Source organism: Mastomys coucha, unplaced genomic scaffold (genome assembly GCF_008632895.1).
Source record: "Mastomys coucha isolate ucsf_1 unplaced genomic scaffold, UCSF_Mcou_1 pScaffold9, whole genome shotgun sequence".
Classification (NCBI taxonomy): Eukaryota; Metazoa; Chordata; class Mammalia; order Rodentia; family Muridae; genus Mastomys; species Mastomys coucha.
This window is the reverse complement of record NW_022196915.1, coordinates 16,358,706-16,386,219: the sequence shown is the minus strand read 5'-3', so window position 1 is coordinate 16,386,219 and position 27,514 is coordinate 16,358,706. Positions and strand designations below refer to the sequence as shown.

The window sequence follows — 27,514 nt, the reverse complement described above, 5'->3', positions numbered from 1 at the left end:
CTTACAGAAGCTTTGTAACTTTATGAGGTCCCATTTGTCAATTCTTGATCTTAGAGCAGAAGCTATTGTCGTTCTGTTCAGGAAATTTTCCCCTGTGCCTATTTGCTCGAGGTTCTTCCCCACTTTCTTTTCTATTAGATTCCGTGTATCTGGTTTGATGTGGAGGTCCCTGATTCACTTGGACTTGAGCTTTGTACAAGGAGATAGGAATGGATCGATTTGCATTTTTCTACATGCTAACTGCCAGTTGAGAGGCTCTGACAATACGTGACTAATACAGAAGTAGAGGCTCACAGCCACCCATTGAACTGAGTACAGGGTCCCCAATGAAGGAGTTAGAGAAAGGACCAAAGGAGCTGAAGGGTTTGCAGCCCCTTAGGATGAAAAACAGTATGAACTAACTAGTACCCTCAGAGCTCCCAGGGAGTCAACCACCAACTAAGGAGTATACATGGTGGGACTGATTGTTCTGGCAGCATGTATATAGTAGAGGATTGCAAAGTCAATCATCAATGGGAGGAGAGGCCTTTGGCCCTGTGAAGGTTCTGTGCCCTAGTGTAGGGGAATGCCAGGGCCAATAAGTGGGATTGGGTGGCAAGCAGGGGGAGGGGAGAGGGAACAGGGGTTTGTTCTTTTTTTTTTTTTTTTAGGGGAAACTGGAAATGGAGAAATCATATGACATGTAAATAAAGAAAATATCTAATAAAAATAAAATTAAAAAAAAAACCAAGGTATCTTGATAAACCTAGAAGTCATCTGCTCAGCTAGACTGGCTGGCCAATAGGCTCTATGGATCTTCCTGTCTCCTCTTCCCCAGCTCCAGTCCCAGTGCTCCATACATGTGCAGAGATCAGAGGTCAGAGGTCAACATCAGATGCCTTTCTCATTACTTAGCACATTAGTTCTTCTTAGATGGGGGTCTCTCACTCAACCTGGAGCTCATCCATTTGGCAAGGCTGTTCCAGGGATGGTCCTATCTCTGCTTCCCCAGCATTTACCACTATGCCTAGCTTTAAAAAGCTCTGTCTCTATCTCTCTGTTTCTTTCTTCCTCCCTGTCTCTCTATCTGTCTCTGTCTCTCTCTGTACCATAGCATGTATGTGGAGGTTAGAGGACAAGCTGCAGAAGTCTGTTCTTTCCTCCCACCAGGAGATCTCTAGGATTAAACTCAGACTGTCAGCTATGGTGTCAAACGCCTTTCCCTGCTGAGCCATCTTGCCAACTCCATGTCTGGATTTTTATTTGAGTGCTCAGAATCTGAACTCAAGTCCTCACACTTGTGGAGCAATCTATCAATGGAGTCATCTCTCTGTCCCCCTTCAGACATTTTAAATAGTTTTTAGATTATTTACAGAACCCAATACAACGTACATGCTGTATCAATAGTTAGGCTATCATATTGTTTAAAGAAAATGACAAGAAAAATGTCTATATCTGTTCAATATGAATGTGATTTTATTTGGGGGCATATCAATAAATAGTTTTTCTGCTTTCGGATGTTGTCCCATGGGCTATATTTTCTATCTATCTATCTATCTATCTATCTATCTATCTATCTATCATCAAAACCAAAGCAATTTATTCACTAGTAGTTCATCAGTATTACAACTTAGAATTACAGCAAAACAAAGGACTTTCTCAGTGTTTCAACTACCTGTAGTGTTACTCTAATCACTATCCTACATATCCTTGGGGTTTTCAAAATCATAATATCTTAGGTAGTTTTCTAACAAGCTTTACACCATAATCTGCATATCCAAGATTCTCATTTAAAGAATAAAATACAGCAAGGTTAGTAGCACTTACAAAGAACTACATTCTACAGGAACATTCAATGAAAACCCTGATTTAAAATCTGGGTCTCTTAGAAAGTCAGAGCGCCTCACACAGTCCCATTGGGACACTGCCCACTTAAGAGCTCACTTTACTTGAAAGTGTGTTGTACCTTCAGAGAGCATTCACAGGGCAGGCACAAAGTATACTCTTTATGTGAACTCATTAGTAAGACCTTTCATCTTTTAAAACTGCCTTGCTTTATTCTCCTTCCTAAATGTTGTCCTATACCCAGACGTACATTTATTCACTTATGTATGCTATACATTATAGGCTAGGATCTGCATTTGAAGAAGAGAATGCATTTTATTTTATTATTTTCCTGAGATTGGGAAGCCTTGCTTAAATGATATACTTTACATCCATCCACTTGCCTGAAAATGTTGTGATTTCATTTTTCTTTAGAATAATAGCTCATTCTATACACGTGGCAGGTTGTCATTTTCTGTTCCTCTGGGTAGGACACCAAGATTGGTTCTATTTCCTTGCTAGAGTTAGCACTGGAAGTGGAAGCACCTCTGTGGTAGGGTGGAGTTCTCTGGGTATCTGCCCAGGAGTGGACTCCCTGGGTCATATGGTAGTTCTATTTTTAACGTTTTGAGACACATCCAGGCTTATTTACATAATGGCTGTGTTAATTTGTACTCCAGCAGTGAATGAAGGTTCATCCTTCTCTCCGTGTTCTCGCCAGCATTTGCTTTCCTATTTCTCCATGGTAGCCATTTTGAGTGGAGTGAGGTGGACTCTCAAAGTAGTTTTAATTTGCATTTTCCTGATGATTGGGGAAGCTGCATTTCTTTGTTTGAAAATTCAATTCATTATTCCATTTGTTGATTGGCAGCTTTATTTAGTTGACATTTAATTTCTACAGTTCTCTTTAATTTTGGTTTCTAGCCCCTTGTCTGAGGTCTAACTAGTGCATTTTCCCCATTCTTGTATTTACATTGTTGTCTATGCGCTCCACTGATACCATTTCTTACTGTGTAGAAACTTCCCAATCTTAAACAGTTCCATTTGTTGATCTGTGAGCTAGGCCCTGTGCTATTCAAAAAGTTCTTGCCTACCTCAATGTCTTGGATTCCCTCTATTTTTTTTTTTTAGGACTGTCAGTATTTCAGGTTTTATTTTTTTTCTTTTAACTTTTATTGCATTATGATGAGAAAAGTTACATGATATCAATTTGTCTGAATTTGTTAACATTTAAAAACATATTTTAAGTAAATAGAATTACATCACATTCTTCTTCCCTTTTGTACCCCAACTCCTCCCAGAGACCCCTTCTTCAATACCTACAATATCTTTTTTGTTATATTCTTTAAAATGAATAAAATATTATAACAATAAAAATGAGTATTATAAAAGTTGTTTGATATAAAACAACAATCAATTTAACAGTGTTATGTAGATGCTTGTCTACAGCAATACTGAAAATACGTTTTTCTCAATATAAATTTTAAATAACTCCCAACATATTAACTGTATATTTCAAAATAATACATCACTACTAATATTTTCTTAAATGAACATAAATATATAAAGTCTTTTTGTTTGTTTGTTTTGTATTTAATAGAGTTTAAAATCTTGGCTCTTACTGTGGTACAAGCCCAAAATAAGAACAATTTTTAGACATTGGATTTCATTGTAATAAGGCTGTACTTCAATGACACTCAAATCACCGAAGGATTTTACCTCCATCGTAGCTAAGCTTCGCTTTTTAATTTGTTAGTATATTGTTGTTTTCATGATGGTGCTAGGGTCTGAATGTTTCAGGTTTTAAGTTCAGGTGTCTGATGTAGGGTGGTGGAGGTGGTTGGATTGGGTCTAGGATGCCAGGATGTCAGGGGTGAGGGAAAGGAAGGCTTTTAATATGCTTACTTTACTTCTTTGTCATGTGCCTATAGTATTTTAACTATAATATGACTGGAGGTTTTGTGAGACAGATTAAAACTCACATCTAAGTTTGTGTATCTGTAACTGTCCTAGCCATAATGAAGATAATTCTAAAGAGACTTTTTTTTTTTACTCCATCTTTTGGCTGTCATACTATGGAGACAATGAACCTGAAGAATTTGGAATTCTCCTAGGAGTCTAATGCCAGAAAAAGTAAAGGACCAAAGTTGGGTGCTCGCTTGTCTCCCAGGGAGAAATTCACACAGTATGCCAATGTGTCAGACTATCTTGCAGGAGAGACTAGAGCTAAGGCAAGGATGGACCAGTGAGGAGTAGGAGCACACCTTGGCCAGGACTTCCTACTTAGCTGCACATGCTTCCTGTTCTGTCCTCTGTTTAACTGGAAATGTCATGTCAGGATCCTGAAGATGGGTACGGGTGGAGGTGGGACCGCTGGACGTTGTATCCCTCTTCCCAGTGTGGCCTCACTGAATCCATCTCCTTTCTTCATCTTAAACTATTACTTGTGTCTTCAATTGGCCTATTTAGGACAGGTTATGGAGTCTAGCTCGTTTAGCAGGCCCAGAAGGAAGAAGAAACCTGGGTTCTGAGGAATCAGTAGTCCCCGCCAAAAATCCTCTAACCCTCCTCCTAAGTCCTGTGGCCAGAGTGGCTGTTCTACTGCATGAATTGGCTCATAACATTTCCAGTCAGAGACTCTTCTGCAGTTTCCTGGTGATTTGGGTTCTCCTCTGTGGGCTACATGGCCCTGCATGGCCTCTGCCTCTTGTCACATAGCTAACCTCAATCCTTATTGTGTCCCAGGCCTTGGGATTAATCAGCTCTTACTTTGTTCAGGGCCTTTCTGGCCTGGAGCTTTCTCCTGCTGGAACATCTTACCCTCATTCCTTTCAGGACTCACTCCTCATCCTTTGGGATTCTTTGTGTTTGTCTTCCTAGGCCACTCACCTGACAGAGGTCTTCTCCTTAGTCCTTGTTTTAAGGCTCAAGCATCTAACTGTTCATCTGCTTTCTGGATTGGCCTCCTTTTGCTTTAGAATGTAAAGCCAAGGGATGAAAGGCTTTCTGGGTACTCCATTCTGTCCACAGCACCTATCTTGTCTGGTCTTGAACCTAGTAGGAACTAAAAGGGATATTTAACGAATGGATGCGATGTTGTTCAAAGCAGCCTTCAGAAATGGGAAAATTAAGATGACCTTTCTAACTTCTGATGCTACATAGCATTAAAAAGCTTTCCTGGGCTGCTGCAAAACATCCACTTTAGAGGAGAGAGAGCAATGGATTAGAGGCCACTCAGATCTTCCATTGACGACTGGTTTATTGTTCAGTACGGAAAGGCTGAGCGTTGCTTTGTTTTGTGGTCATGTGCTAATGGGGTGCATGCCTAGCTCCCAGCAGTGGAAAGTCAGATCTGATCCCCTCACTCCACTTGTCTGGATTATATTTATTTAGGATGACTGTTGCCTGATGACCATTTTTAGGCCTAACAAAAGTTGTCAGAGACCCAGTAAGATCCTTTAAAAGCTTTGGCCTAGTCAACACTTCCCTCCTGTGTGACTGTAATCCCACAGGACTATAATATGGAATATGGGCTTCCTGTTCCTCTCTAAGTACTCTCTTACTGCCATTAGAAGATGACGTGAGCTTCAGACCCAGACCTCCTTACACACACACCCCCACCCCCACTGCCACACTCCATGTGTCCCGACAGCTTTTTCTAGCAGGCATAGTCATACGCTAACCTAATGATGTTTTGGTTCACATCAGATCAATCATCCCACAGGATTATAATGAGCTGAAATTTTTCCATTTTTTAGTGACTTTATAGCTGCGAAGGCATCCGTAGCACAATGCTTTACACACTCGTGTCTGTGGGGAAGAGCTGCCAATCTTGTAGAAGAATAAGGCATCCCACTTGGAAAGGATAACGAACATCTGCTAATAGTGTATGCGTTTACTTCACTTAGCATTGCTGCTTTGGAGTGTGTGCTTTCTCATTTTAAAGAGAGGCTTCACATAGATAAGTTTCCAAGGGATGCTGGCAGCAGCTTCATGTATCCGCTCTTCTCTATGCCCTTGATTGCATCGTTGGGACCTTGTGGAGGATCTGACCTGTCATGTCTAGATTGTAGCAACAAAGTCACCAAAAATATGTCTTCTGTTAAATGACACATGTTAAAATTTAAACTAAAAATTATTTTTACTGTTTGTGTGTCCAAACACGAGTGCACACACGAGTACAAACATGTCATAGCATGTATGCAAAGGTCAGAGGGCTTTCAGGAGCTAGTCCTCTTCTACCAAAGAATCCAGGGAGTGAACCCAGGTCCTTAGGGTTTATGCAATATGATCTCTTAGTCAATGAGGCACCTTCCTGGCCCTGAGTGTATTTTAAAGAAATTCAGCTAGGAAATCCCTCTGCCTCACACCATGTCCTGTGTTGATCTAGCTCAGCCATTTGACTCCAGGATGTAATGCAATTATGATCTTCTTTGTTTTGTGAAAAAGATTGTTCTACTTAAGCATCAAATTTACAGAAGAACTACATTAGGAATTGATTCTTGAAAGTATCATTGCAATAATTCTTTCAGCAGAGATATACCAGTAGCTATTTCAAATGATGTGATTCCCACATACTTAATTTACACACAGCCTTTAAGGAAAATATGTTAAAGAGGAACCCAAATGGGTGTGACTTTTCTTCTACACCTCTGGTGTATTTCTGTGTCCCAGCTACTGTACTCTCTCTGTTTCTTTTTCTGCATGCCTGTCATTATCATTGTAATGTGAGTCTCTTGCTGTCAGGGAGCATATCCTAATCATCTTATCACTGACACTCAAGGGGAGTCGTGGCAGCTGGACACTTGTTAGTTTCTTTCTGCTCTGAGCACTTCATTTGAGGCTGGTGTATATGCAGAAAATGTTGGATGAATTAAGATAGCTAAAATATAATGTCCTTGACTAGGAAAATGGCTCCATGGAAAAACACTTGCTATGAAAGCATGGGGACCTGAGTTTGGATCTCCAACAGTCATAAAAAGCTGGGTGTCTGTGAGGCTGACAAGTCGGCTCACTGGGTAAATGTATTTCTGGCCAAGTCTGATGAGTTCGATGCCTGAACCTCCCCAGTAGAAGAGAAATCTGAGTTCTGAAAGTTGTTCTCTGACCTGAGTTCAATCTCCAGAACCCATAGAATGGAAGGAAAGAACTAACACAAACTCTCTGATCTCCACACATGTGCCACATGTGCAAGCACACACACACACACACACACACACACACACACACACAGAGCGAGCGAGCGAGAGAGAGAATAAATGTAATTAAATTTTAAAATCAGGCGTGGTGGTGAGCAGTTCAGTCAGAGGTGGATCTGAGATCTCACTGCCCAGGCAGTTTAGCTCACTGCCCAGGAAGTTTAGCTGCATCTATGAGCATCAAGTTTTGTGACAGAGCCTGTTTCAAAAAATAATAAGGTGGAAAGCAATACAGGAGAACACCCAGAGTCAACCTCCGGTCTCCACATACATGTGCATATACAAGTCCATACATGTGTGAACATATACAAAAATGATGGTAAATAAATAGAATATGACCTTCCCTCTTTGGTAGTGGTATTGATTTTTGCATTTGTAAACATCCTTACATTATTAGGGAAGGTCATTGAAACAATGAATAGCCTTGGTCTCAGAGCCTATCTCACTGATGAGCCTATCTTGTGCCTGGCACAGAGCTAGTAGCAGGCGGTACAGCGAGCAAAGCAGAGGGGCTTGCTTTCCTTCTGAAAGCTGTGGTCAAGGAAGCAAGGCCAAAAAGAAGATGAGCAAACAGTCCTATGCTAAGTTCTGGTGGGTGGGAGGCATGCAGGAGGGGAAGGCACATTTACTGAAGGGCCAAGAGGAGTTGACAGACAGTGGGGGTGGGAGGGAGCTTCTGAGGACAAGGAGCTGACAGAAGCTGGGGAAGGATGTGTGAGAAAGAATTGGGAGACTAAAGCTTGGGTCAGTTTAAATCCTTAATTTAGTCTGAGAGAACGTTTTAGCATGGAATAAATGACGATCAGCCAACAAAGAAAAATGTCTCCTGAAAGCCACCTCACCTTGCATCCTGGCAAAGGTCGAAGGCAGACAGGAGAACAGGAGAGCTGTATGGTGCTTCTAAAAGATTCTTGTCAGGTGTCCTGCATGGAGGAGGCAATGGCTGGGCATCTGATGTGGTTGGTGACAGGAGCATGGCTGGCTATTTCTGAGCAGTCCAAACATGGAAGCAGGGACGAAACCCAGGAATGTTACCAACTGTTTATCTGCCTTGCTTGTTTGTGCCAACTGTTAACAGAAGTTACTTTCTCCTGAGTTGTCCGGGTCAGAGCCTGGCTGGGCTCTCTCACTTGTGCTTACAAGGCCAGTTAAAGACGCACGTTGACAGTGGAGAGCAGGCAGAGGAAGGAGATTTACTCGATGAGGCCACACTGGAAAAAGGAACACACACAGAGGTACAGTGACCCATCCTAGTCCATGTTTGGGTTCCACCCTGAAGTTTGGATGTAAATAGAGGGTACGAGGTATGCCGAACTGAACAGTCCAGGTCAAGGTGTGGTCCCTCTCATCACCAACCCACTACCAACCACCAAGAGAGACTTCGGTTTCTTATTGGATGGTCTGAGAGGCTAGAACGTCATAGATTTCTTCTAAGCTTCCTCTTGCTGGCTTCAAGCTTCATCTTTCTTTTCTTCCAGCATGAGATTCCTAGGGAAATTCCAATTCAGGGGCACAGTGGGAGGGGCCCCATTGTCTCTGTAATCTCACAACCAAAATGGAAGGGCCCGAGTATCCTCCTGTTTGCTGTTGGCAGGATGCCTGGTTCTACTGTCAGTCTGATGTGCCGCATGCTGACTTCACAGGCTGGCTGTTATTTCCTAGCCAGGTTAGTGCTACAGGCATGGTGAGCATTTTTGAGAGCCTGGTGTGCATTTGTTTGCATATTCTATCTGTCGCGATTGTTGAGTGAACTGTGTACAGTTGCGGTTATTAGAGTTGCTGATAAAAGCAAACATTTTCATTAGTGTGAATCAGATAGGGCCCTGAAAATTGTCACCAATATAACATTAATTAAAAGCATTATAACTACATTTACGAATTCCTTCAGTGTAGTGGCTATTTCTGGTTGTCAACTTGACTATATCTGAAATGAACTACAATCCAGAATTAGAAGGCTCACCTGGCCCTAATCTGGAGGCTGAGAGATACAAGTTTCTGACCTGAATCTTGACATGGAGATCTTGAAGTATAGTGGCTATGAATTCCAGAGGATTAAGATAGGAAGATCTATGAGTTCAAGATCATCTGGGATTAAAGGTGTGGTGGCATAGTGGCTATGAATCCTAGAAGATTAAGACTGGAAGATCTATGAGTTCAAGCAGGGTCATCTGGGCCACACCTTTTGCTGGAGACCTATATAAGGACATTGGAAGAAGGAAAGTTCGCTCTGCTTCACTTGCTTGCCTTGTGGGACTGAGCAACTGCTGGATCCTCGGACTTCCATTCACAGCTGCTGCCGACCATTGTTGGGAGTTGATTGTTGGGAGTTGGACTACAGACTGTAAGTCATCAATAAATTCCTTTACTACATAGAGACTACCATAAGTTCTGTGACTCTAGAGAACCCTGACTAATACATTCAGTATATTTGACTTTTTTACCCAAGCACTTCCAAATGCCTCCTTAGGAAGATTCGCAACTCTGAAAGTTCATGCGAAAGTGGAAGATCTGCCAGAGGGACATCTGTGCCTTCCCCTTTGGCTACCAGGTTATTGAAACAATAGTCCCCAAAGAACTGGAATTTACTTAGAAATTCCTTGCTGGGAAAGGAAAAGGCTGAACTCTGGGAGAAGGCTGAGCCAGTCAGAGAGGACGTTGTCTTCTGGGGAGAAATTTCCATGGTTCTGACAGCTCGTGAGGCGACCTGCAGAAAAGCCTGCAGCCAATGCAGGGGAGGTTTGGGCATGGGTGGGATCACGCCTTGGCCAGGAATGATTAGCTATGTATTCCTCTTGTTCTCTATTTAAACCTACACATCATGTCAAAATTCCAGAAATGGGCTTAGGGGGATGTCACAAACGTATGCACTTGTCCCTCTTACCAATGTGCCACGTGGCATGTATTTCCCTTCTCAGCCTTTTATTATTGCCCAGGTAATTACTTATCAAGGACAGGTGGCTGAAAGTTACTTGCTATGGCTGTCTGAGTTTAGACTTTGACCCTAGTGATTCCATCCTGACAACTTCCTAAATATTTCAGTATTTCTTATCAATGTAATAAAACAGGATTTAAATACCACAAGTGATATGTATATATGTGTCTAGTTTTTATTTACTTATGTATTTATTTGAAGACAGGTTCCTTCTCTGTAGCCTAGACTGACTTCTAACTCATGGTCCTCCCTCTTTTCCTAGTTTTGGGATTACACATGTATGAGCCTGGTATTCCCAACCTCATCAAATTTTACTATAGCTTTAAAAAGTTAAAGAAAATCCTGTCTGCAACCAATCACAGACTCATGCTGTCCACTGCATTTTAATTTAATCTACTCATATTTAAAAATGTTGTTCTTTAACTAAGATATAAAAACATATAGTTGTGTGTATTAATTGGGTGTCATTATGTGATAATGCATGTGCATATTATATAATGCATAAATTAGGTTAGCCTGGTCATTAGTTAGAAGTGTTGGTCAAGCACTACAGGCTATTACCCAGCTTTGGGCAGAGTCACTATGGATGGACTTGCCCCAGCACACTATTACACCTGTGGCCAGCAAGGGATTAAATCTGGCTATGTGTTATTGCTATGTATTATTGCTAGGGTGGACTTATGCCCAAGACTAGCCACAAAAGATGCTAGCTGGCCTAGAAGGCTCTTCCCTTTATGCTTTCCCAAACATGAAGCTATTTCTGAAGAGAGGCTCTGTCTTTAGTTGGGGACCATTTGGATCTTTGCTGTGGCTTCTGCAGCACAAGTAGCTCTTAGTTCCAGAGCAAAGTCACATACTTGCTATCCTGCCTTACCTACCAAATGGGATCTTGTACCCTGCTGTGTTACCCAGGGTTGGGGTAGTGTACATGAATCTAGACCCTTGGCTACTTGGGCCAATGCTAACTTGGGTTGTGCTTGAGTCTTAAATAATGGGATCAGCATAGTCTCAGATGTGTATTGAGCCCTAAGTCACAGCTAGTAATGACACAGGCCAAAAGAGGAGTTCATCTATATCTACATCTACGTCTATGTCTATGTCTGTCTGTCTATCTATCTATCTATCTATCTATCTATCTATCTATCTATCTATCATCTATCTATCCTGATGATAGCTGTTCTGCCCAGGTTAGGAGACAGTGGGTATAGAAAGTCACTCAGCTAGCGCTGGTCCTAAGATGGTTCATGCCTGAGTCTTAAAGTTATGGGGGCCTGCACAGTCTCAGGAAGAGGTCAGGTGTGAACTGGGTCCACTCCATAGCTAGAACTTATGTGGCCAGGAGGCAGGGTAGCTAGTTGGGAACTAGAAGGGACACACACACAAAAGAAAGGGCACCCGCCTTCTCCGGGTTCTGACTTAAGCTTCTCACTGTTTGACACCTAGGGATTTCTATAAACTTATCAGACCTCCTGTAGAATGCTACTCCCCTTTCTACTCAGTATCATAAATGAGATTTTACAATGGCTGAAGAACCATGTCCCAAGTCTATTTTTCTTGCAACCTGTGTGTAAATAAGGATTCCTGTGAGTAACCATTTCTCTAGTCCCATCCTTCCTTCTTCATCTGTAAGCCTACAATGATGTACTGGAAAGCTTTCTCCCCGAGAATAAAGATTTTTGACTAAGAAAACTAGCACACCAGCATATCCATTAAATAGTTTCAAAATCCCCTTGTGACATAAATAGCTGCCACTGAGACACCTAGCTATAGTCCTCTCCTTGCCTGCGTTCACTCTCTCTTTGAATGTGACAGTCCTCCTCCTGAATCAAGGAGCTCACTCACTTCATTTTATTCTACTTGTCCTGCAATTTTCTCCTGCCAGGCATTCAAGGCCCTGGATGCTCCCTGAGGGACTTAAGCTGTACAGCTACAGTGTAGAGACACGTCCCACTTCCAAGGCAGTGAGAAACACATGACTTTGTGCTTATGTGTTGTAATACAAGGTTAATTAAACATCCCCAAGACTCCACATCTTTTAGTATATAGATGGAGATAGGTATATGTTTAAATATATTATTTGAAGTGAGAAACGCATGCTGCCTGTGCTCAGGTGCATGTCTAGTGGGGAGCTGATCTAGACACTCTTACTCAAGTGGCATGGAAGAGAAATGAAAGACACTGTCTAGGCATTTGGCTTGGACACCTGGGGAAGTTGTGTGTAAATCCACTGACCTGTTTTAAAGCATTCACTTCTTATGTATATGATTAAGAACAGCTGGATGTTAGTAAACAGAGATGGCATATTAGAGGTGCCAGGATGTAGGTGAAAAACCCAGAGGTAAGGAGTGGGAAACATTTCCCAGCTCTGCCACTGCTTAGATGCACCTGAGATAGATATGGGCTCCATACAGGGCCTCCCTTCCCTTCCTACAAATAGAAAAGTAAAGTATGCCAGAAATCTGAGTTCTATTAGCTCTAAAATGTAAAAGTAGTTCAGATGAGCGAGATCTTATAATCAAACTCCTTGAGAATTTTATGAACACCTAGGACCTTCTTAGGAAAGGTCAGGAAGAATTTACATACGTATTTGTGGAGTACATCATTCCTTCCTTTTCTCCCAGCAGCTCATGGAATTAGGTGTCTTCCAAAGCTCTTTCATGTCCTTTAACTCTCTGATATTATGATTCTCCAAACAAAGACGCACCCTCTTCAGCATTTTAAATCACCTTCTCTCTTCTAGAGAAACATGGATAAAATGCCGGCTGCCTTTCTTAGCTGCTCTGTTCTTTCTTTTCCCCTTGAATTACTCCACCATTTATTTAAAGTGAGGTCTCTTCGGGCGGAAAAGGCTATCTGTCTTTGTAAGCATTTGTTCCAGCAACTAGGACGGAGTGGCTTAACAATGCCTAATTATAATAATAGGGATCATGGTAGAATGCCATCTGTAAACCTCGATAAGCTTAGGAGAGCATCTTAATATTTTGAAACCTGTACAAAATAGTAGGCTGACAGCATTTAAGGGAATATATGGGGGATTTTGTGCTTATGTGTTGTAGTACAAGGTTAATTAAACATCCTTAAGACTCCACGTCTTTTAGTATATAGGTGAAGATAAATATATGTTTAAATATATTATTTGAAGTTGTCAGAATTAATCACTAGATCTACTGTTCTTAGCACTGTTCACTGAGAATTGGAGCCCACTAGCCAAGCTCAGCTTTCTATATATCAACCAGATCCTGATGGGTCTGGGTTTGGAAAGTGATGTTTTTAGCTGGTTGAAACATGCCAAACACTTAACTGCTTTCTTAAGCAGATTATCTGGAACATAGCCTTCCCTTATGAGTATTGATTATTATATTTGTAACTGTGATCACATGCTGAGAGAAAATGGACTGGAGCCCTGGTGGGGTAGACAAGATGCTCTGAATTCTGAAGAGAAACCCTGTGCCTCTCTGTGCTGAGCATGGAGGCAGAATGTTGAGCAGAGACTGTGGGGGCAGTGTGCTTGAGGATGGGGACAACAGCTGTGGCCTGAGGCCCATCTCCTTTCTTGCAGGAAAGGGCCACTAAACTGTCTTATGCAAACCTACCTGCCTTCTGGCCTTTGCTTCACAGTTTTCTATAGTTGTAAGAATGTCTTAGACACAGTGGAGAAGAAACCAGTTTGTTTTTCTCTTTTGTCCTAGCCAAATTATAAAGAAACCCATTTTCCTTTATCAATTTCTATTTCCTGATTTCTTTTAGAATACAGGGAAATGAAAGTGTTTGGTTGTAGTCCTGGATGACCAGTAGCATGCTGAGCTATGCGACGGACTTCAGTAATCTTTAGGTCTAGGCAATGATGTGTATGTGTATGTGTGTGTGTTTGTACATAGTGTATGTATACACATGAGCCATGTACTTTCATGGTATCTTTTCCATGTCCTCCCTGTTAGCATTCCTTCTAGGTTCCATCCCACAGTTACCTGGCAACGACCAGGTATGCCTGACTCACAATAGAAGAGGATGTTTGTCCTCTCCTCAATCTCTTATTCTCTTGCTCTCCTACTCTTTCCCCTCTCTGTTCCTTCCCTCCCCATTCTCCTCCTCCCTCTCTCTCCATATGTTCATGGCCAGCCTCTGCTTCTCTCTCTCTCTCTCTGCCTTTCTCTGTCTCTATTCCCTCAACTCTCCTACCCATGCCCTAAATAAACTCTATTCCATACTAGATCTGTTGTGTGGTATGGGGGAAGGGATGTCTTAGCATGGACCCACAGAGGTACCCCCTTTCTCCCTTTCTACTTCATACCGCACCTCTACCAAACATATCTTGGTTCTTTCTTTTTTATAAAACTCTACCCCAGTGAGACAGGGTCTCTCCTGAAGCTAGGGTGGCAGCCAGCAAGTCCTAGCAACCCTCTTGTCCCCACTTTCCACAGCACCGTGGTTACAGGCATGTGTGGCCATGTCTAGCCTTTATGTGTGTGGTGGGGATGTGGACTTGGGCCCTTGTGTTTGCTTAGCAAGTGCCCTTACCTATGAGACACCTACAGAGTGAAGAACATGCAGAATTGTTTGCCTCAACACTAACTGGCTTCAGAGTTTGCTTTGTTAGAGAAATCCAAGCACATAGTTCAAAGAGATAACTGATTCTTGTTTGCTTGTTAAGTCAGAGTCTCACATAGCCTAGGCTGGCTTCAAACTTACTATGTAGCTAAAGCTGATCTTGAATTTCTGATCCTACTGGCTCCATCTCCCCAGTGCTAGGTTTGCAAGCCTGCAGAGATGAATACTTCTTTAAGGTTTGTTGTCCACAACAACTGCCTTGCTTGTATTTTTTTCTTCTCTACAGGAAACTACTTTTATATGGATGATTAAAAATTGTCCTTCGCCAGGTGTGGTGGTGCATGCCTTTAATCCCAGCACTTGGGAGGCAGAGGCAGGTGGATTTCTGAGTTCGAGGCCAGCCTGGTCTACAGAGTGAGCTCCAGGACAGCCAGGGCTATACAGAGAAACCCTGTCTCGAAAAAAAAAATTGTCCTTCCATATCTAGAAGCATCATGGTGGTGCTCTTACATCCTCATTCTTCTCTGTTTGGCTACATCTATTGGCTTCTCACCAGGGAAGATAGGATTTGATTCCTGCCTTTCCGGATTTACCACACATGCTTACTTCCCATCCTTCAAAGATAATTCATCATAATTTTAGTTAAATCAACAGTCAATGTTTGCATTATTATGACTTTACATGCTATTCAGAACTCAGTCATGTAGAAAACTATAATTACTTTCCTTTTTCTGAACAAATTTTTTCCCCTCAAGTTAATAATCATTTTTTTTTTGTTTTAAAATTTGCCTTACTTTTCTTTGTATTGTTTTTGACTCAACCTGTTGTCTGAATCAATGCTTCTAAAACTATCTGTGACAAATTATTGGTTCTTTTAAATAATTCTAATCTGTTGCAGACAGAAACTTTGCTGAAACAAAGGGACCTTTAATGCACCTAGGCATCCCCTGTTCCAGCAGCCATCTTCTTAAGGAAGCTCCATCAGAGCCTGACCAGTGTGGGCTGGTGGCCTGCTTTTCCTCTTTCTCTTTTACTTCCTAGCTACAAGCTGAGTGGCCTTGCTTTCTGCTCAGTGTTCCTGCCATGAAGATATGACTTGAATCCAAGCAACAGGATCAACTGACCAAGGATTGAAGCCTCCCAGACTGTCAGCCAACTCTAACCTTCTTTAAATCTGTAAGCTGATCATCTCAGGTATTTGTTACAGTTACTGAAGATAGACAGAAGCATTCTCTCTCTAGAAGTACAAGTTTGCTTCCTAGATTTGCCTCTCACAGGAAGGTTTTCCACATAAATGAATTTGATTCTCAGCTCTCCACTCCCTAATACTGGCCCAGGAGTCAGCATTCTGTAGACTTCTAGTCACATGTCTTCTACCTACCAGAATTTCGTGTTCTCTATCCCAAAGGATTTGTTTCCCTTTATAGTAAACTTTGTGGGATTTTGCAAGAGATTGAAACCAAGCTTGTGTTCATGTTTGCTATCCTTACTATACCTGGATCTGCTTTCTTTTCTCAGAGTTCAACATCCTTTCAACCATGTAACACGACAATTGAGGAGGTAGCTGGTGGGTTCCAAAAGCTTTGATTCCTTTCTCATACATGACTCTTAATAGCTATATGGTCTTAGACCAATCATTTCACTTTCCAAACTTTTGGCTTTCTTGTCTGTGTGATGGGGACAGTAATCATGCCAAATCTGTATGATTGTGATAAACACCATAGGATGTGCATGCCATCGTAAATGAGGACTACTATGAAAGGTTTCACTTTCTCGTTTTCTTCTTGACCATAGAAGTCTATGGACCATAAAATTGCATTGCCATAGAAGTTTGAACTAATATTTTCTAGGAGGGTGGGGGATTTCTAAAGGGGTGGCTGACAGTCTGGGAGGCTTCAGTCCTTGGTCAGTTGATCCTGTTGCTTAGATTCAAGTCAGACCTTCATGGTCGGAACACTGAGTGGAGAGCAAGGCCACTCAGCTTGTGGCTGGGAAGAGAAGGCCACCAGCCCATACTGGTCAAGCTCCGATGAAGCTTCCTTAAGAAGATGGCTGCTGGAACATGGGATGCTCAGATGCATTAAAAGCGCCTTGAACTGGGTTATACAAGGTGTATATAATGTGCAATAGAAAGATTATTTCAACCATTTTGTGGAATCTCTTTTGACTAACCAGTTGAGATTCTGAGTTTACATGGTCTTTCTGGAACCCAGTCTTATCATGAAACCTCCAGAACTTTCATGACGATGGGCAAGTCTAAGAAAGATGTCAAGGTGTTGTCCTCTGTGCCCAGTCTCATGGTCCTCTTGCTGAGGCTTCCAGGTTCCAAGCTCTCGGTTTCTTCGTTCTCTTCTGCTTTCTCCTCTGCCTTTTCTGCAGAATCCAGAGTCAAGGCTGATCTTCCTCCAAATGTCAGACAGCTTTTCTTCACCCTTCTTGACCCTTTTCTCTCAGTCTCCACTCTAGCGTAGTATGTCTGCTATGCTTCACCAGCCATGGCCTTTAGGCTCTTAATTGTAACAGCTGCATGGATGAATTAATCTGAGACCACAAACTGGTACCTGGTATATCTTTATTATGTATAACTTAAAATGGGTTAACTTATATGTTACATAGGAACTGTATGAAGATTTCAGGTAATATCTTTTTATGCACACAAAGAATAAAATTATGGAATAGAGGAACTTAAACATGCCATTTTCCTCTACCAACTGTTTTTCTTTCTTTCTTTCTTTCTTTCTTTCTTTCTTTCTTTCTTCCCTTCTTTCTTTCTTTCTTTCTTTCTTTCTTCCTTTCTTTCTTCCTTTCTTTCTTCCTTTCTCTCTTCCTTCCTTCCTTCTTTCTTTCCTTCCTTCCTTCCTGCCTTCTTTCCATCTGTCTTCCCTTCCTTATTTCCCTTCTTCCTTTTCCCCCATCCCTTTTCCTCCCCCTTCTCTTTTTTCTACATGAGCACTTTTCCATATATGAGACTTTTCCAGCTCAAAGTTCCAAATACTTCCTTCTACAGGCCTTTCTCCCAAACATCATGGTCAGGTACATTCAGCCCCACTCTTAGTACTGATTTCTGACCAAGGTACTTTTGGTTGTGCTGTTTGTCATAGTGATAGAAAGCAAACTAGGACAAGTGATTTTTTTTTTTTTTTAAGTACCACACCAGGTAAAGAGACACAAACATTTGTCCAGGCAAGCTTTGAACTTGCATTTTTCTTGCTTCCACTTTCCAAATAACTGAGGTTATAAGCCCGTGCCTGCCTCTAGGCCCACCTAAAGATATAATGATTTCCTCTAAACATGCTTACTTAGCCATTATTCCCTTAAAAGTGTATTTGAGTAGGGAACTTTGACAGAGGTTCTGTTAGCTGCCAACCCTGCTTCTGCTCAGATACTAACTGGCCAGTGGCCTTCACATGGCAGTGGTCTCCCTTTAACAATGTCGGAGCAGACATAGACAGTTGTGTCTTTTCCAGTCAGCCTGGCAATAACGTTTCAGTCATATAGAGAAAAGAAACGCTATGCACGCTGTTTCTAGTCAAATGAAGGCAGGCAAGCTTTCCCTGTTTCATGAGGGAGCAGCTTAGAATGTGAGGAACAAGGCAGGGTGATCACAGCAGCATGCACTTCAGACATGCAGGAGCAGGGGCCCTCTACCATCCACCAATGGAATCTGTCATTCTCCCAAAGGAATTTGGATCAACATGATGGTGGTGCACAGGAACCAGCTCATTATCATCTTAGAAAACTTTCAGGGCTAAATCAAATACCAGATTTGATGTTCAAGATGTACTACCAACAGACATTTATTTAATGAACTATTTTCTGCTTACAGATGGAGGTTGAAGTTGTGTTCACATGCTCTAAATGTCAAATGTGCATCTTTAGACTTAGTGGGAAGAGGAAAAGACAAAACATGACGCACTGAACCTTGGTATAGGATCCCAAACACAGGCATCCACCCTCCAGCAGCAGCCTTTGCCCTTTCCTGGGCTTTGTAGTTGGGGGAAGAAGGAAACTCCGAGTGTATCCAAGTGTCTGAGTAGGGCCACTGTTCCAAATGAAAGTAGTGACCAATCCTTGAGATTTCGGGTGATAACTGGGCACTTTGAAAATGTTTGTTCTCTGCTGGTTTGTGGTGGTGCATACCATTAATCTCAGTACTTGGGAGACAGAGCAGGCAGATTTCTGAGTTTGAGGCCATCCTAGTCTAAAGAGTGAGTTCCAGGAGAGGCCAGGGCTTTACAGAGATACTGTCTTGAAAAACAAAATCAATGAAACAAACGAACAAATAATAGTGCTTGTTCTCTCTGGCTGTCATTACTCATGGGTGGGGCTCTGGTTCATGGTCTCAGTATACTTTTTCCCTCTCAGAAGGTCTTTGTTTCTTACTGGAAAAGAGGATCATTTATGGTGATCTCTTAGGATGGTGAAAGGAAACTGACAAAGCAGGATGAAAATCTAGAAATTGACCTTGACAGTAAGTGATGGTGTTGAGCACCATGATTGTGACAGTCACGAAAGGGAATAAAAAGCCATTATATGCAAATGAGCCCAAAGCAAAATTGATGAGAAGAGCCATTCATTTTATTAAACTGTGTTTCTTAAACTGTCCTCTGGGTGTGAGGTATCACAGCTCTTGGATACCAACTGACCATCTCTTAAGGACAATAGACTCAGAGTAGAGAGCAACCCTGGATTTTTGTCTGAGACTGAGAGAGATGAGGAATAAGAAAATAACCCTTGGTCACATGGAGTCCACGAGTGGTTCTCCAGACTATAGCAGTTTCATGACCCCCATCCAAGGTAGACCCACAGATAATATTTTTAAAAATCTCTGTGGTAAAGGGTGTTCTTTCTTATCTATGGGGATGCCTCAGTCTCTGATCTCTGTCATCCAGGTAAATTGGATTTAGTTGTTTAGTGCTCTGAGCCACATGCAGTCAGGCAGCTTTATTGATGACTTGGGTTGATTGATTCATGGCCCTGTGGGCACAGGAAAAGCTAACCGTGGCAGGTAAGCATGCCCATTCCAGGCAGAAACCAGGAAGCTGTGCATCTTGCTATCCCTGAGGTAGCTCAAATCTGCAGACTTGTCCTGATGTGGCTTTGATTTTCCTTGTCACTAATGAGTTGGATATAAAGAGGCATTCTGTTCTATGTGTCAAAAACCAAGTCTCTCCTTTCTCTGTGATGAGAAAATGCAAAGTTCCCATTTGTCCACAGCCTATTCTAGACAGGTGTGTGAGCATTTAACTCAGGCTTCAGATACTCAGCAGGACTTTGTTGTTGCTGTTTTACAAAGAAGCCAAACACAATGAGAGGATTTGCCCATCATTTGAGTTATGATGGAACTGAAGTCTAAACTATCTCTCTCTCTCTCTCTCTCTCTCTCTCTCTCTCATGTGTGTATGTTTGATATGCATATTGGGATCATAATCAGGTATGATGAACATCAACTTGATGGGATTTAAGAACAACATGAAATGAATCTCAAGGTAAACCTGTAAGGTTGGAACAAAGACAGGAATACTTACCCTAAATGTGGGTAGCACAATTCCATGGCCTGGGGGCTTGGACTAAATAAAAAGAGTTGAGGACCAGCATTTTCTCTTTCTACTTCTTGACTATGGACACACTGTGGCCCACTACCTCATGTTCTTTATGCCACGTTTACCCTGCTACAATAGACTGTGCCCTCAACCTCTGAGTCACAGCAAACCTTTCTTCCTGAAGCTGCTTTGTTGTGTATTTTATCACAGCAGTGAGGAAAGTGATTGTACCTCTGGCACGAGGTATATGTATCTGTAACACTAATATTTGGGAAGCAGAGGCAGGGGGATAGTAAGTATGTGGCCAGCCTCCTGCATAGTAAGGTCTTAACACAAACACACAAAAATCAATTCCTATATGGAGTAAATCTAGGTTCCTGAAGGATTCAATGCAGAATAACCACATTGTAATTTCATTTCTAGTCATATACCCTAAAGGATTTAAAACAAAGAACCAAATAGCTACTCATATACTAGGGTCCACTGAAGCATTCGTGTTGCTCCAAAGTGAAAATAATCTAAGTGTCTATCAACTGAATGGATAAGGTAAATATGATGTACACATATGATAGACAGTTATTCAGTATAAAAGAGGAAACATGTTTAATACATGCTACTTCATAAATGACCATGAAGACCGTGTGCTAAGTGACTCACACAGAAAGATAGGCATAGCATGGATATTACTGAATGGTGTACCTAGAATAGGCATATTTATAGAAACAGAGTGGAACACTGAGGCTTGGGGAGAGGGAAAGAGGAATCATTGCTTACTACACAGCTTTCTCTGCCTGGTAAAATGTTTTAGAACCACAGACATTCATGCCTGTGATTCCAACACTCAGGAGGTTGAGGCAGGAGAATTGCCATTAGTGACAGGTCATGGGATATAGAGTGCCACCCTGTCTTAGAAACAACAACAACAACAACAACAACAACAACAACAACAACAAAACAATTTGGGGATAGTAGTGATGTTACATAACACTGCATATGCTCAATACCACTGAAGTGTACATGTTAAAGAGGCCAGCATGGTGGGCCACACCTGTAGTCTCTGCACTCAGGAAGTCAAGGCAGGAGGGTCATGAGTTCAAGTCCAGCTTGGGATACATAGTTTGAGGCAAATCTGGGTTATATGGCAAGACCCTGCACCTCCCCACAAAGAAACAAAAACAAGTTAAAGTAAATGTATGTGTGTATATTTATATATCTATATCTGTATCTCTATCTATCTATCATCTATCTATCTATCTATCTATCTATCTATCTATCTATCTATCTATCTCCATAGGAAAGAAAGGGTAAAAGAAAAGAACAAGGTGTGACATATGGAGAGAACCAGTGGATCAAGATAGGAATCTTAACTGTGCTGCCTCCCACCCATGATAATGGGGCCAATGGCTTAACATCTCTGAACTTTTCTGTTTTGAACCTGACTCACTGAATTGCTGTGGAATGTATATTAACCAGCTAGTACCTACCCAGAATGCTCTGCAGAGGGTTGTGGAGGTGGTCATGGTGGTGTTGTTAATTATGTAATGTCTGTACCTGGAGGGTTTGGACACATAGAAAGTGAAGATCTCTCACCACATGCACTTGCTGCTAAGTTAAACAATAACTGAGATTTTATTCTTGTTTTGCAAGAGCTGCTTCTTCTTTTTTTTCTTTTTTTCTTTAACAGAATGCCAATGAAGAACCAGGTGTTTGAAAAATGTGGCTGTGTTAAGTTAAATGAGCCTTTTTTGGACTCCAGATGGGAGCATAAAGCTGTTTGAAACCCCAACCATTTTTTTTCTTGTTGATTTCCATGTGACTGAAAAAAAAAAAAGATCCCACCATGGTAGAGTGAGGCCGCTGACGTGTTCTTGCTGCCAGCTCACTGCTGCTATTTGGGAGAAAGAAGAGACACTAAAGCAAGACTCATAACCTTTGGAAACAGGAGGCTTGTTCTAGAAGCTTCCGAGATGCTGTTAATGATGGCCAAACCCAGGTGGCATGCTTTTCATGTGGCTCTCCCTGCCGAGGAGAGAGTCATCCACTCCTCATCTCAGGAAACTGGAAGATGCCTAGTAAGTTTCAAAAGACCCACAGAGGGCCAGTGAGATGGCTCAGTATATGAAGGCACTTGCTGTCAAGCTTAATAATCTGAGTTGAACCCTAGGACCTATGTGGTGGAAGGAACGAATGACTCCTTCAAGCTTTCCTCTCACCTCCACAGATGGCATACATCTGTCTGCCTGCCTGCCTGCCTGCCTGTCTCTACCTGTCTTTGTCTCTGTGTCTCTCTCTGTTTCTGTCTGTCTGTCTGTCTGTATCTCTTTCTCATACACACACACACACACACACACACACACAAACACACACACCCTGATAACTAAGTAACAAGTAAATAAAAACGCACAGAAAGCTCTGGAACACTTCTATTAGACTGTTTGGTATCTATGTTCCAAAGAGCGAATATTAGTGAATCTGTTCTCATTGCACGTTAGCATTTTCTCAAGTAAGTTCTGCCAAATTCTTCTGGGTACTGACTACAGCCCCCTAATAAAGCACAGCTGTAGACCTGGAAACTTGTCCTTTGAACATTTGGAAGCGTCTCTGCAGGCTTCCTCCTTACTTGAGACACATATGGCCACTGAAAAATAATGTGCCTTTGTATTTAACCCTTCCGGCCTCTCAAGGAACTGTTTGTTGAGCAGAACTGTGATTCAGTTCATGACTCCTTTGAGAACTAAGAGCAAATATCCCTCCTAGAGCTAGTTTTTTTCTGATCAACTGGAAGTCAATAGGTTGTCCAGGGAGACTTAATGTCTCTCTCGTTGTATGTCCAATACCTGTTGAAATTAATAAGATACATTTTATAAAGAGCAGGCTAGGCAGCCCAGCCACTCATAAATACATAACTGCTAATACGTTTTGATGTATAACTCTAGATGTTTTTTAATGCCTAAATATTATTTTTCAGTTTTTGCAAAATGGAGATCGTACTAAACTTAGTTTAAGCATATCATTATTAAGCACTAATATATTGTGAATATATTTCACAAAATCACTTTTACTTTTGAGACAGAATCTTGTTGAATAGCTAAGGCTATGTAACTTTGAACTTATGATCCTCCTGTCTCAGTATCCTGAAGGTTGGGGTTACAGGTACACACCATCATGTCCAGCTTTACATATTAATATATGATGCTTTTATTATTAATTTATAAAATAGATAACTCTGTATACTTACGTGTATCTGTGCATGTGCATGTGTGTAGGCATATACCCACCATGGATGGAACCCAGAGGTCTGAGGTCAACTTTTTGTGATTAGTTCCCATTCATTATGTGAGTATTGGGGATGGGACTCAGATCCTCAGGCTTAACCGCAAATGCCCTTATCCTCTGAGCTATCTCAGCAGATCCTATAACATCCTTGAATGACTGCTTAGGTTTGGGCTATTTTTCTCATTTTGTGAATGTGTATAGTATATGCATGCGTGTACCTGTGTCTGTGTCTTGTGCATGGGGGGAGGTGCCCAGGCTCACATATGACACTCAGAGGTTGGCATGAGGTACCTTCATCTTTCACTTTCCACCGTATTTTTTTGAGACAGGATCTTCAAGTTCACTGAACATGAAGCTTATTAAGTGGCTTAGACTGGCTGGCCAGTGAGCTCTTAGGGTCCTTCTGTATTTACTTCTCAGTGCTGGGATTTCAGGCACATAGCATCATGCCTGGCTTTATATGTAGAGGAGACCTGAACTCAGGTCTTTATGCTTGTGTAACAAGCACTTTGCCTCTGGGGTCATCTCCTTGCCTCCTGGCTGCTTAGGTTTTACCATGTGGATTTCACATAGGTAGCTAGTAGTCTACTACTAAATTTGGTAATCTAAGGAACTAGCTAGATGCAAGTTTGGCTATTTAGAGGAAACACCAAAGAATAAGGTTTAAACAAGCTGGGTGTTTCTTTTCTTAATGTCTAAAGGTTGGCAGTGTGAGGTTGATACAGGGGAGACTGGGAACTGGCAGTTCATCGTGTCTTCTCCTCTTATCATTTTTCTGGAGTGCTTCAATCTACAAGGTCAAGTCTTGGCTTAAAGTAGTTGTGGGAACTCTGGACATCACATCCAAATTCAAGATCGTACAGAGTATGAAAGAGTCCAAAGAGTTCCTCCCAGGCAAGTCAGTTGCCTTTACTGATTCTCTCTAGAAGTCCCGCATAGCGCTCTGCTTTCCTAAAGTGGGTTATTCATGGTTAGCTAGCTGCAAGGGTGCCTGTGAAGAGCCAGGAGGACCCGAGTTTGGTCTCTGAAAAACTGAATAGAGAGAACTGATACTGTAAGGTTGTCCTCCACTAGGCATCATGTTGGGCCTGAAGTTAGCCTTGGCATGCAGAGGCTGCCTTAGTGAAATGTAAGGGGGCAAGTCCTCTCCTTCCCCACGAGTGGGGTTGTAAGAACATGAGAGTACCTTAGGGTCAGGGCCAGCATGGTCCAACAGTAACATCAGCAAGTCTGCTTTCAGGATATAAGGTTTCTAAGGATTGGTGTGCAAAGGTTGCATTGGTCTTACTGGAACCCTATTCCCTTTCAATTACATTATTCCTAATTTTAAGGAGACTTTTTTTTTTTCCTCTTCAAATAAGAGTCCTAAATATTCATGAATTCAAATCAACCTTCCTGGTCCCAGTGTAGCAATGGGGGGGGGGGGGGGGTGTTTCCTGTGAAGAAAAGGAACCCAGCAGGCCAAGCAACCTGGTTGAGATCCTATCTACATTTATTACTTTGGTGGGTGTAGGTAGGTCATGTGACTTGGGCAGGCCTCTGTTTATGGGGCAATTAAAAGGGACTGTAGCGATAATGAACTGAAAGTGCCTACCACCATAATTAGCTCACAGAGATGCCTGCCATCAACAGATGTTTCCACAATCTGCCCAGAAATAAGAGTTTAGGTGTATGGTGCTGAGTCGAGGCTTGTCCTTACCAAGAATCCTTTTAAGCATGCAAATGGCTACTCCCTACTTTATCTGTTGCTGTCCCTCTGTTTAAATGTTAGAGGAGTTTAAATGCTGCCTCCTTGAGTACTGCTCCCAACCCCTGGCCTTGAGATCAGCCTTCAGGTGCGACCCTAGAATACGACCTCTACTATCCAGCCCCTGCCCATTCAGTAGTTGCAAAAGGACTGATGATTGTTTGCTGCTGAGAGTTCAAGAATTCAGATGAAGGGGAGTGAGGACTTGGGAGGAGATGGTTAACAGCTGTTCCCAAAAGCCAGGCAGGTTACCAGTGACTGTCCCTGGCAACCCTCTGCTGTCTTCTTTTCTCTTTTAAGAGTTCGAGGCCAGCCTGCCTTCAGAGTGAGTTCCAGGACAGCCAGGACTATACAGAGAAACCCTGTCTCGAAAAACCAGAAAAAAAAAAAAAAAAAAAAAAAAAAAAAAAAAAGAATGTGAAACTTGTTCATGTCTCTTAGACCCCGTAGAGATGAATTTTCCTTTGTGCCTTCCCAGAGCCTTGAGACGCTGAGGCCTCTGAGGAGTAGGGGCTTATAAAATAGCCACACTAGTGGTGATGCCACACAGGGCCACAGCTCCAGAGTTTACAGTGTCTCCATGTTCCCTGCTCCAAAGTCCTTCGGAGCTGATGACCTGACATGGTTAACTGCTCATATGTTTGAGCATCAGAGGTCAAGACTATCATTAGTTGCAGCCTGGAGAACAGCCATTTCATCTCCAAGGGAAATAATATGCCAGATGAATAGGAGCATTACAGAGATTTCCATTTGTTCGGTGCTTGCTTCTTTCACAAAAGGTGAGCTGCCTTCTTGAAGCTGCAAGCTGGCAGATTTCACTCTGCTATTTCTGAGGCCTTGGAGCAGAGCCGCCTCTCCACTCCAGATCTCGGAGAACTCTAAAGAATCTGGTGCAGGGTGCTCCTGCACAGGAAGATCTTGACAAATATTCACAGAATCTGGGTGATCGGAAGTGCAACAGGACGGAGGGCAGGTAGTGGCTCAGTCCACATCCGGTTCCAGGCAAACGGGGGCGGGGTGGTCTGTCCAGCAGTGGAAGACTGGGGAAACCATTAGGGCTCTTACTGCTGAGAGGATATGCAGGGAGGCCGGAAGTGAGAACTCCAGGCAGTCAGTGACTCATGTTGTACCAGCCAGGTTCCCCCAGCTGTGGAGGGGATTGTTTATAAATATCAGTTACCAACCATCCATCTGGGTCCCTTGGGTTCCCGGAGTTTACAAGCAAAATAGCTTTGGTAATTTCAGCTTTGCGATTCACTGACTGAGAGCTTGTTTACTCTCCAGGAAGTTTACGAGCTGCACGTCAGGGTACTGAGTGGGTGGCTCGCAGTGCAAGCCTGAGAAAGGTGATTTGACCTAAAAAATACATATATATATATTAGCACATTTAGAATGAACAAGGATGACTGTGGCACCAGAAGAATCTGTTGTGGCTCTCGCATGCCTCGGGATGCCTGAGTTTAGTTTTTCAGCGCATCCTCTCGCCCATTCCTGCCTCCCTAGTGTTTGTGACCTCCCCAGACTTATAAACTAGATATATTCTTTAAAGGGATGAGATTAGCAGACAAGACCTTTGGGAAATGCTTATGTAATGAGCGCAGTCTTCATGACTGGGGTTAGTGCCTTGATAGAGGTGACCCTTTCTATCATTAGGACACATGTGTCATCTGTGGAGGAGGTAGGCCTCACCAGACAGCCAATCTTCTGGTGCTTTGATTTCACACATGTAGCTTGGTCCTGAGAACACTCTTCTGTTGTTTATAAACCACAGAGTCTCGTGGTAGTTTGTTGTGGCATCAGGGTGGCTTAGAGGCTGTCCTATCCCTGACTGTCTGCAAAGTGACTCCAACATAGAGGTGATAAGCTCACATTTCCTCTACGGTCTAGCTTGGGCCATCTCAGACATATTCCTCCTGTGTCCAGCTTGCGTGGACAGTGGTTAACTTAGGGTCAGAAGACCCAGGCTGGGCTCATGGTTAGTGTTTGACCCAGTAGGTTGTATCCGAGGACTCACAAGGGTCACTTCTGTCTCATACTATGTGTGTCTCTTGAGCTGTCATGGGTCACTGGACCTATGTGAGTCTGAGTTCTCTGGAGAGACCTGCGGGACACAACTGAGTGGTTTCCAATCAGGAGTGTGCCTTGGGGCAGCACAGGCCATGCACCTTCAGAGCAGCACAGGGTGGGGCAGAGGAGAGAAAAGATGTGGAGAAGGATGTGTAAAAATTGGTTGCAGTACAGATTTCAGAAATCCTGGTCCTATCTTGTTACTTAGAGGGGTGTCATCCTGGAGATACAGGTAGCCAGTACCCAGTTGTGGCTATCAACATTCCTGTGGTGAACATTAGAATGAAGAGAGTCCCAGGGCCACCTAAGAAAGCAGACACCAATTAGAGACCCCAGTAAAACACCACTGTGTTTGTGACTCAGACTAGAGGGCCACTCGACACTGTTTAAAAGACTGAGC

At 42.4% G+C, this 27,514-nt stretch overlaps 1 pseudogene; it reads right to left on the bottom strand.

Annotated features, from left to right (window-relative positions):
• The window catches only part of LOC116085168, a 5,053-nt pseudogene extending 1,525 nt beyond the window's left edge, over positions 1 to 3,528 (bottom strand).
• Between the last annotated feature and the right edge of the window lie 23,986 nt (positions 3,529 to 27,514).